Source organism: Rutilus rutilus, assembly GCF_951802725.1.
Source record: "Rutilus rutilus genome assembly, chromosome: 7".
In the NCBI taxonomy this organism is placed as follows: Eukaryota; Metazoa; Chordata; class Actinopteri; order Cypriniformes; family Leuciscidae; genus Rutilus; species Rutilus rutilus.
The window spans coordinates 21,936,371-21,948,386 of NC_140221.1; positions in this window are offsets into that span (position 1 = coordinate 21,936,371).

Genomic DNA, 12,016 nt, shown 5'->3' on the forward strand with positions numbered 1-12,016 from the left:
AAAGGGTAAGAGATACACCACTGTTATGCTGCCACTTTCTGCATAACAACCAAGTATAATTGTGTTTTGTATTATGTACTAGAATTAAATTCTGTGTCATTGTGCCATCATTCCCAGGATACAAAACAAAAAGCAAAAGAACAGAGGAAGAAAGGGGAAGGATTAGAATTCTGATGACAAGGATGACTACTTTTCTTTATGTTTTGTGATTTACAATATTTCTGTGATGAAACTATAATGATACAGGCTCATTTTGATTGATGGCAGTAAATGTTTTGATCTCTAAGGAATTATGACCACCAACACTGTTTTGGATGAAGTATTGGATAGCTTGTGTCCAAAATTATTACTCTATTCACTTTGTTTTATTAATACATTTTATACAAACAATTCTGATCCAGAGGTGTGATATAACCATGAAATAAAATAATTCCAATGTGTGTGATATAACCATGAAATAAAAATAATTCTAATGCTAATTTGATGTTATGTTTACTTAAGAGTATTACTATGAAACAATTAATATGTTTTGATGAAATAAGGATGAATCACAGTGGACTTTGATTACTCAGTCTCTCAGTAACTATATGAAATATTTGATATATATAATACTGTAAGTGTCGCTCACTATTAATACAGATTTCAATTAACTGACAATATTCATTACAACAATGCAGTGCAGATTTTGTCATGCTCGTGCTCTATAATGAATCACACTTCATAATGAAAAATAAAGAATTTGTGAATTGAACACTTTGACTGAGCCTGGTTTCTGGATTTCTGAACCAGTTTGGGTTCCTTGCCTTTGGTTTGTTTACTCTGGGACACTAAATATACAGCAAAATTACTGATTTTGAACTACTGAACTGCACTGGCACAATCGGATGAGAACGAAACTTGAACTGATTTAAGCTGCATAACAACACTTTTGTCTTCCGCAGAGCTGCTTAGCTGAATTGAACTCGTTTCATAATGAATGAATTTACACACTTATTTAACTGAGCTGAATTGAACTGAAAATGACTATTATCTTGCTGCTTTACAGCAAAACAAGAAACTGTTTCTATTGTATAAAGTGCTATAAAAATAAATGTGACTTGACTGCTGAATAGTATTTAATGGCTGAATATATAGTACATTCAACGCAGCCTCTGCAGAAAAGACCTCCGTAAATCTTGTCCATGCTGTACACACACACACACACACACACACACACACACACACACACACACACACACACAAATACAAGGACACTGAGTATGTCATTTTAGACTGGGGAGGAAGAAGTTGTAATGAATGAGGACCAAACAGATGACATAGTTAATATATAAATAAAATAATGTTAAACATAAACAATTTATGATTTACAATATATATCAGATGTAGCATGTAAAAATAGTAAAGAAGTAAGACAGTTATGTGATTTACGCTTAAAACAGAAGCAAATAAATATTCCACTTACACTGTAAAAAATGTCTAACCTCCCTAACTCAAACTTTTCTAGTGACTGATAACATCTACATTTTTCAATTGGCCCAAGTGAAATTCTGTAAATTATAAAATTAAATGTACAGAATTTCACTTGGGCCAATTGAAAAATTTTGATGTTATCAGTCACTAGAAAATTTTGAGTTAGGGAGGTTAGAATTTTTTTACAGTGTATAATAAGAGAAACAAAGTCAAATTGTAAAGACAAAGCAATAATGCACCATATGAGTTTATCAAACCGTTGATCACAAAACTGTTTAACTTCCTTTTCTGTTGTATATTTTGACATAGATAATATTGTAGGCTATATTTGTGAAATATGTAAACATGATGAACACTTAAACACTTTTAAAAAACAATGAAAACTTTCATATATTCAGATATCATCTACATTTTTGTTAATTTGCCAGACATGGGTAAGATATGGGAAGAGTAGCTGGAACTCAGTTAAATATACCATGCACTAAAGCATCAAATAGAGAAATTCCAGAATGTCTAAGAATAATATAAAATGAAGCAAGTCAACTAATTTACTCACATTTGGTCAGCTAAGTGGTTTAAGGTGAAGACCATCAAGAGATTGAACAATGAAGACTGTGGCCGCTCTACTTGTTTTTATCAGTTTGGCTATTGTTGCTATCGAAGGTAATATTATTTTTGCTTATTTTAATATTTTACTAGCTCAACACAATCTGTTGCTTTGTTGTTTCAGACTAATCATGTTCATCATTTATTTCTACCATCCTCTAGGGCAGCCTGGGCTTGGAATCCAAAGATGTTTATGTCGGGGTCCTGGTGTAAAAATGGTGATGCCAAAGCTGATAGAGAAGGTGGAAATTCACCCTGTTAGTCCATCCTGTGGACGTCTGGAAGTTGTGTAAGTATATTGATTATTTATCTAAGATATACATTAGGTGATTTTGGTTACACCTTATTTGGTTACACTTTATTTTAAGGTGTCATTACAGCGTAATTATATATTTCACTGAGTAATATTAAGCAATTACTTATTACTTATTATTGTTATTACTATGGTAAGTACATGTAACATCTGTAACAAGGACACTGTAAAATAAAGTGTTACCCTTTATTTTAAGATGACATTGTTACAGTGTAATTATACAAAGGAAGGCACAGGATGGTTCTGTCGGGAGAGACAGTCGTTTGCACCTCAATGACATGTCTGTACCATTTGATTCACAGGACATATGCTTTCAACTACATACTGTTTATTTACTAGTGTGTTCTAATATGTAACTATGTCATGTTTGGTCTCATCTGACAGCTTATAAACTGAAATGAATGGTGGTGAACTTAATAGAGATATTAAAGTATCCTAATGTACAATGGTTATTGGTAACTATTGGTTAAACATGCATTGAGGAGGATATGTTAATGTTCTTCTCTCCCTCTTGATCACCACACATTTGCCTCATCTTTTGGTTTCCTGTCGGTCGGTCGGTTTCGGTGTTGGTATTCCACTCAAGTTTAGCAATGCTTTGCTCAGGGTATAAGAAGAAAAGGTAACTGTTGATCTTGAAGAAAGGCTTTAACCCATTCCCGCACGCTGGTGCATAACCTCATACTATGAGAAAGGCACAACAGTGCATTATTTGTTGTTATTGTTACAAGTTTTCTATATAAATTTCTGTACAAATACATTGCAGATATGCTCACTAAATATAAACAGATAATCTAAACTTTTTAGAATTTAGAATTTTTAGAACTGAACTCAAATGGCACTGAGAATTGGGTAAGAGAGATGAAACCATGCTGATGGCCTGGGTCTGTGTTGGAGTAGTGAGTTTGATGTGTGTTGTGGCAAAAACAATAATTAAACAATCATCATCACTGCATGAGACACCAAGAATCAAATTGTCTTTTAAAAGTATTTATTCTCTTGCAAGAGAAGGTCAGCCAGTCATACAGACATTCAGAGCCTGCCTGCCTGCAGAGTGAAAGACAAGGAGGAGGAGCCGTGCGACACCCTTTATATTCTTTACCAAGGTCTCATTCAGCTGTTGCTTTTAGTAGTTTTCCACTAATTTGACACACTTTTGCACATGCTCCTATTCATCACTACTTCTGACACTGGGACCAAGAAATTTTAGATGCATCCTGACCTCTGAAGTCAGAAGGTCACTCTTCATATCCCCATCCTGTCTCACTCTGCACGGAGACAGATGTACAAACATACATATATTCTGTTCACATTCCACAATATAGACATGTGACACATTACTTTGCAATATATGTTGAAGATCAATGGAAATCAAATTTTTCCATTACAATGTGTGATTAAACTCGAGGTTCTGTGGGGTGCGGACCGGATTGATTCCATTCCTAGAGCTGCCAAACAAATGGGTTTTTGGGGTTTGGACTGATGAGGCAGTGAACCCGAGGTTATCTCATGAGTCAGTCCTAGAGCTCCTCCTGTCCGATTTTAGGGGAAAATCGGGTCCATCGGAGATGTCCAATAGATTTCTTAGACGCGCCGAAAGAACACCACAGACAGACACAGTTTAATCACCATGGGAAAATCTCAAAATTAAACTTAACTGTAAAACTGGGAGTTGTGAAAAATATGATACACCGGTGCTTTGCCAGATGAGAAGGTTATCTATGCATCATCTTTTTACTCTTTTAATTCATTTTATAACTGTATCATATATCTCTTTTAATTTATTTTATAACTGTTTTAAATTTCCTTGCTTTTATTTTGTGATTATTTTAATTCCTTTGTTTGGATTAGGGCTTGGTTTAGAGTTAGTTACTTTGAATTATGCATAATTTGCTGTTATAACTACTACAGTAAGCAACTTTCATTAAAGGCTAAGACTGATTCTTAAGTGCTGACTCAAGTGTCACTTAAGTGTTTTAAACTAAGGACTACAATGATGTCAATCCATAATGGCCGCCCTTAACCTCTGAATCAACTAATAGTGAGCCTGCAAGGGTGAAGTCACAGCAGCATGACACCAATTATGTAGTGTGTAATTATAATAAAATCATTTAATCAAGACACTGAAACATTTACTTAAAAAAAAAGAAGAAGAATTTGCATCGTGCAAAATTATTTCAAATTAGTGTTGATGCTACAGAATACTTTCTATTGATACACGTCTCCTCATTTATAGTTGGAGCAATGATGTGAACATCAATGGCTCCAACAACTCCAAAGCTTGTAATCCTCATAAAAGTGGCTTGCTTTTGCCGTATGGTTAACCAAATCATGCTAAATAAATTATGAACTCATGCACAAAAACATGAACCAGTGAAATATTAATAACTGATTATGTTGTCAATCTTTTCTTTTTCTTGTGAGCTTTTTTGTTTTTCTTAAAACCTTTAGCTGTAGGTTTTTTTTTACATTTTATCCCTATGAGAAAAACAGCTTGTAAATCATATTGATGTTTTTTGAAAATGTAAAAAAGTTTTCTGTGATGGGTATGGTTAGGGCTAGGGTTAAGGGATAGAATATGCAGTTTGTACAGTTTGTACAGTATGTGTTTGGACTGCAATGGCAAAATGTAAACAGGAGATCAGGAAAGCAGACAATTAATTTTTTCCACATCATTTAATACCTGGAAACAGGGCCATCCTTAGGATGGTGCAACTGGTGCGACTGTACCGAGCCCCGCGATTTAGGGGGCCTCTCGGCAAACAGACAGAAGAGGACCCTGCTTTCTCTAACTAGCACTTGGCCCCACCCCATGCTTGAGACGGCCCTGCTTGCAAATATTTGTTTACTTTAACATTTTGAAAAATTAAGTAATTTTCCACAAAATTTCTAATTTAGATTTATTAAAAAAGTAGTAATAATAAGTAAAAGTACACTAAAAAGTCGTATTTATACACAACCCCATTTACAGATAAGTTGGGACATTTAATAAAAGGCAATAAAATCAAGAAATTTGTGATTTAACCTTTTTTTAACCTTTATTTTGATTTTGATGGCTGCAGCACACTCCAAAAAAGTTGGGACAGAGGCATGTTTACCACTGTATCACATAACCTTTCCTTTTTTATATGATTTGGGAATTGGGGATACTAATTGTTGCAGATTTGCAAGTGGAATTTTTACTCAATCTCGCAGACTATCAACAAGACAGCTGCTCAACAGTCTGTGGTTGTCGTTGTCTGGTTCTCCTTTTCATGATGGCCCATACATTTTCAAAAGGAGACAGATCTGGACTGCAGGCAAGACAGTCAAGCGCATCCCCTCTACGGTGTAGAGAGCATCTAAGAAACGCCTCTGTTGTTGCATGTGCAGAATGAAGCCTGGCATTGACTTTGTTATTTTGATGGCAGAATGTCTCTGTACAATCCAAATATACGCCTCCACATCAATGTGAGTCACCCTTGCCTCGATGGTCACTTTCATGTGGGACTGAGAACTCATTGTCGGTTTTTCCCAAAAGCATGCTTAAACGTGGACTTATGACCACAGCACACATTTCCACTGTGTTCTGGAGCATCTGAGATGAGCTCGGGCCCAGAGAACTCGCCGGCATCTCTGCATTGAACAGATGTATAGCTTTCTCCTTGCGTATGTAAGGCCCGTGAAATTGGCCCAATCTGCCGGTCCGCCAATACACAGGGAAGGTTATCACGTGTTCTTGTCCTCACTCATACAAAGTATTGGTTGGTTAAATTTACAATACATTTAGTTATGTATTCTCTCATTAATTCATCCGACTCCATAAATGAAAGGTTTTAATAATATCTGTGCCTCACTAAAAGTGAGCGAATGTTTGACTATTCCGTTTAACTCTTCAATGAAAATAATGTCAAAGTCAGTTAGAATAATCAAATGTAACAATTTATTATGTCAGGTAAATGTATCTTGCCAATTTCATAATCAATTCAAAGATAATCGATACAAAACATCAAATGCTCTGGAATAGAGAGAAGATGCAAACCCAACTTTAAGAAATACGTGAGGCTGAGAGATTTCTTTCTCTCAGCCTCACGGGCCGATCTGAAGTACAGAAAAGGCCCCGATCTCCCTACTGCACTTCATTAAATAGCCAGACCTCTTTCACATGGAAACAAAAGGAATTTGCATTCAGAGGTCACACCTTCATGGGGGTGGGAGACCATTTGTCTTGAGAGACCACCTTCCTTTGTAAGTCAGCTATCCATAAACTCTTAAAACCTTATTACCTTGTGTTTTACTTATTCTGAAATGAGACATTTGTACCAGTCGCACTGTGACATTTTAAACGATACCAAACATGAAATACTCTGTGATAATCATTCAACATTAAACTATACATTTTCTTGGGAGAAACCAGGTGATCATCTGAGCCTGAGAGAGAGGGGGTGAAGGGAGAGGGAAGGAGATGTAGATTAGGATGACTCAGAGCTGAAACTTTCGTCTCAATGGTGTACGAGGGTCAGTTCAAATGTTAATCTCCAGAGAGGTCCTTTTGTCCTCTCAGGGCCTGGTCGCCCCCCGAAACAGACGGTCTGGAATTTCCTAATTTATCAGTTCTGGAATTTCCTAATTTATCAGTTCTTACACGTAATAGAGATTCAAGTTGCATTTCTTGATGCAAAGTACTCAAGCACATGTGGCTAACACAATAGCATGATGGTTTTTCAGGCAGTGTGGGGACTCGAAGGTCACGTACATTCAAAAGGGATTTCCTGTCATGCTATTGCCCTATATGTACTGAGATGGTTTCCCTCAATCTTTTAACAATATGTTTGGTAGATGGTGACTTAAATACTTTGCAATCTTGTATTGAGAAATGTAATTTCTGAATCATTTGAATCGAATTTGGCACAAATTGGTGAGCCATGACCCGTTTTCTTGCAAAGACTGAGCCTTTGCTGGATGCTCATTTTATACCCAAACACAAGACCCTCACCTATTACCAATTGACCCTTCACAGGGAGTTTGATTGACAGGCGATCTGACCAATCAAAATCCGCCATCCATCATTTTTGTCCGACAAATCAGTCAGGAGAGTTAGTAGATTGATGATGTTCATTCATATTTATTTGATGCTATAAATTAACTAGAAGGAAGAGATGATCAGTTCACGAGAAGCTTTAACTGAGGCTCTACAGCGATCTGTCACGACACATTAAAGAGCCACAAAACGTAATTTATGGTTTCAATTTCTTTAAAAAATGACCAAATTTGAAAGTTGAGACTTTGTTTCATATCAAAAGTAACCTGGTCTGTCCTTTCTATCAGCGCGTTGTCAGTGTCCTCTTTGCTCCGCAATGTATTTTCACTGCGTGAGAACATGGTCTGGCGTGAGAGCGGCATGGCTTGTCGGACATAGCAACAGTGACTAAAGGGACGGTCTTTGCGAATGGTCAATTCACCTGCAGTCTAACTTAGAATTTCTGTAATCTTTTCACTTTTATTTTGCCTCTGTTCCAACTTTTTTTGAGTGTGCCATCAAAATCAAAATTCATCAAATGCCAGTGAAAACAATGACATTTTTTATCTTTGTACTCTTGTCAGTTAAATAAGAATTAAGAAATCACAGATTCTTGATTTTATTGCATTCTACTAAATATCCCAACGTTTCTGGACTTGGGGTTGTAACATCATCCCAAAACTGAGGTTTGCTGTACCAAACAAAAACAAAAGAAACTAAATGAACAATAAAAAGGAACAAATTGAACTAAGTCCACATATCAATGTAAGGGAAATGTCAGAGCACAAAACAAGGTTGAACAGAAATGTCTAACTACTAAGATTACAATGGTACAACAAAAGCCATTGTAAGGAAGAGGACAATAACAGCACTGTGAATGAGTCTGTGGGAACTATGTGGGAATATTCAACAGTTGTGAGGAAACTGCAAAAACTGACCTATACCAATCAGAAGACAGTTCAAACACGGGTAATATTAAGCTCTACGGGAACTACAGGGCCGCTCACACAGAACCTATTCGACACCATTTGTTTCCAGTCCCACCATGGTAACACTGCTGCTGATATTTCTGTTTCAGTTATCACCCTCCTCCACTCTGGGTCAGCTGGCAATTTAATTTCCGAGGAACTCTGCTACTAACTCAAGGTTAAATTTGTGACCAGAAAGCCGCTCGGCAAAGGCTTGTTTGTTACTGTGTGGGAGAACATTTTCATGGCTGTCCAGAGTTCTGTCACTTAATTCCACCTCCATCGAAAGTCCCAGTGTATACACCATCCTGTTATGCCCCTCTTGGTGACATTTCTTACCCTAAACGAGCCTCATAACTACCACCTCACCAACCATGGGACTGTGCCATCAATCTGATTTCAGGTGAACCAGTGCCCGGTGGCAAAATTGATCCTCTCTCTATTCCTGAACAGAAGGCCATGGATGTGTATGTAGAAGAGGGTCTTCAACAAGGCTATTTCCAACCTTTGACTTCCCCTGCTGCTTCCAATTTTTTCTTTGTGGCCAAGAACGATAGAGGCTTGCAGCCTTGCATTGATTAGCCAGTTCTCAACAAGAGTGATAAAGTTCCGGTCTCCCCTTCCCCTCGACCCAGCTGCTTCAGAACATCTCCGAGGTGCTAACAGTCTTCACAAAGCTGGACCTCTGAAGCACCTTTAACCTCATCCGGACACGTGAGGGGGACGAGTGGAAGACCGCATACAAACCTTTTGTAGTGGAGGTGGATGCACTGTCACGGTGTCACCAGGCTCATCTATTACACACACCCAGTGCTCAATCTCACCAGAATTGTAATCATCTGCACCTGTCCCTCATCAGCTCACTCATCAACCACAAAGAGCACACACTTCTCAATCACTTATCATCTGGGGCCTGTTTCAGAAAGGAGGTTCAACCAACTCTGAGTTAAAACTTGAACTCTGAGTTGACTTACCCTGAGATGGGAAACTCTGAGTTTTCGGTTCCAGAACAGCTGAAATGAGTTAGTTCAATCAACTCCGAGTTGACTGACTCTGAGTTAAGCGCGTGCACCACAACTATAAAAAGCCATTATCAATGGATTATGGATTATGAGTCACCATGACAACAGCGCCAGACAAAAAGAGGTCTGCATATTTCTCACCAGCAGAACTGGATGAGCTTCTGCAAGCATATGGAGAGTACGAACACATATTATTATTATGACCGCCGCTAGCGTAGCTAGCGAAAGCGGTCATATAGGGATTGTCAAAGGTTTTTTTTTGTTTTTTTTTTGTCAATCTACTGAATTTTCCGTCAACGATACCAGGGACACCGAAACAACGGGGAACATGAAATTTGGTGGGCATGTAGCCCCAGACTTTTACGGAAAAATTTCGTTTGGTCCCCGGGGGCCACTCCCCCCCCCCCGCGCTGGGCCCCCCCAAACCCAAAAAATGCAGTTTTTCCTAAATAACTACTTGAACCGTGGAACCGAGGATGAAGAAATTTTTATGGTATGTTGGTCTTAAGGGCCCACATCAACCTAGCCCATAATCACTCATTTATGATTTGCGCCCCTCCCATAAAAAATGAAAATGCAATATTATTCTGCTTTAATCGCCCCTATCTTCAGTGGAGATGTTCAGAACTGCACCATATTTCATGTGTATGATTAACTTGACATCCTCTGGGGGTATGCTAAGTTTCGTAGAATTTCATCCATGGGGGGGGTATAAAATAAATTCATTTATGTGCACATTTAGTGACTGTACACTCATCGGCCTGTAGATGGTGCTGTTGAGCGAAGGGTTGCTGGTTTAGGATGATACTGTCACACACACACATGCAGGAATACAAACAAACGCAAGCATGCACACACACTGACATCCACACGCACAGACACACACCCATACACACACATACAAATCCACATGCACAGACACACACACACAAACACACATGCGCACACACAAACACACACACATACACACACACACACACACAGACAGACATGCACATACTACTACTTTTTTTAGGTACATAAACACGCAATACAGCCAAATTGCTCCACGTCATTTATTTTTGTGGAAAGCCAGTGCAGGCCTGAGCGGCGGTCATATTTTGTACCGCCATGCGGTACATCTAGTTATTTTTAAAATATCGACTCCAGCAGCGAAGGACAGAGAGTTAGCTAGGGAGAAAATAGTTGCTTGAGTCAATGCGCACGTTTACATTTTAATTACTATTATACAGTGATGGGTGTGATTAATTATCAAGTAGTCTAAATACTGTAATTTAATTAAAGGGATTACTCTTAATTCTTCTGTAATTTAAAGTAAAATCTGATGTAATTGCATTAGACTATAGAACAATTCTGTATATGTAACATACATTTTTTTAAAGGTATATTTTTAATGTAACCTTCTCCCTCTACACACTTTGGTCAATTCAAGAATAATTCATGCAATTGTATATTGTTTATTTGAAAGCATTAAAAGTGCAGTTTCTTGTCCCTCCTTGTATTGTTCAAGTGGTTGAGGTTGATATGGGATTTAGTAATAAGTAGACCAATACTTTCTAAAGATAGTCATTATTACATTAATCTAATTACACTGTTGAAGATGTCAGTTAGTAATACAAGTAACTTACCCAACTGTTATAATATCAGAGGTGAAACTGGAAGAACAGTATGTTATTCAACCTAATTTTAATTTTCATGTAGGTGCAATCCTGCAGGTATTAAAAGAACATGGCAGCAGCTGAAAATTAAATATAAAAACATAATTCAATCAAGTAAGGCTTGAGCATCATGGGTGTAGGCTACCTGACTTTACATTTGACATATTAAATAACTAAGAAGGACAGTGTCTGGCAGTGCAGCAGCATTTTTGGCTGAGGGAATTCCTGGAGGGACTTCAGAGCCAGTCACTCCCGAAGATCCAAGGGCCTTCATAAAATGTAAGAGGTTTACATATGTGTTATTTTTTATATAGTCTATTTTTGATATTTCCATTTATTTTACTTTGGGTTGGGTTTTTTGTGGTCCCAACATATTCTGATGGTAATATCTGTCTTTTGGAGCCTCCTGTCCCAACAGAACCCCAGGCAGTTATAAGTAGCCTATCAATACACCAGAAATTATGACAAATAGTGTTATAAAGTGTACTCGACCAAATGCTCATCTTCACAGGACGATGGGGATAAAGAAAAAGTTTCTGCTGCCACAGAGAGGCCTACAGAGGTAATGTTAATATTATGTGTCTACACATCAAACAATCTACACATTCAGATTTTTTCACATTTTTATGTGGAGTAGCCTATAGAATCTAAGTTTAAATCTAAGTATAAACGGGTATTCTTATCTCTCCCCCCGCCCCCAGAGTGTGGAAGAACAGCAGGAGGATGGTCCATCAACTTCTGTTGCACAGATGAACACGGTTCAGTGATTTTCAGTAAATGCCACAGTTTAATTCTGAAGAATTTGTTCAGAACTACATTATGTAACTCTAATCTAGTACTGTATTTTCAGTTGCCAGTTAAGGAGTTATATAGACTTCATCTTATTAAAAAAATTGAAAAAACCAGCAGTAAAAATAGCAATATTTTATTTATAAATAAAATATTTTATTAATAAAAATGTACTGAAAGAATGAATGAGA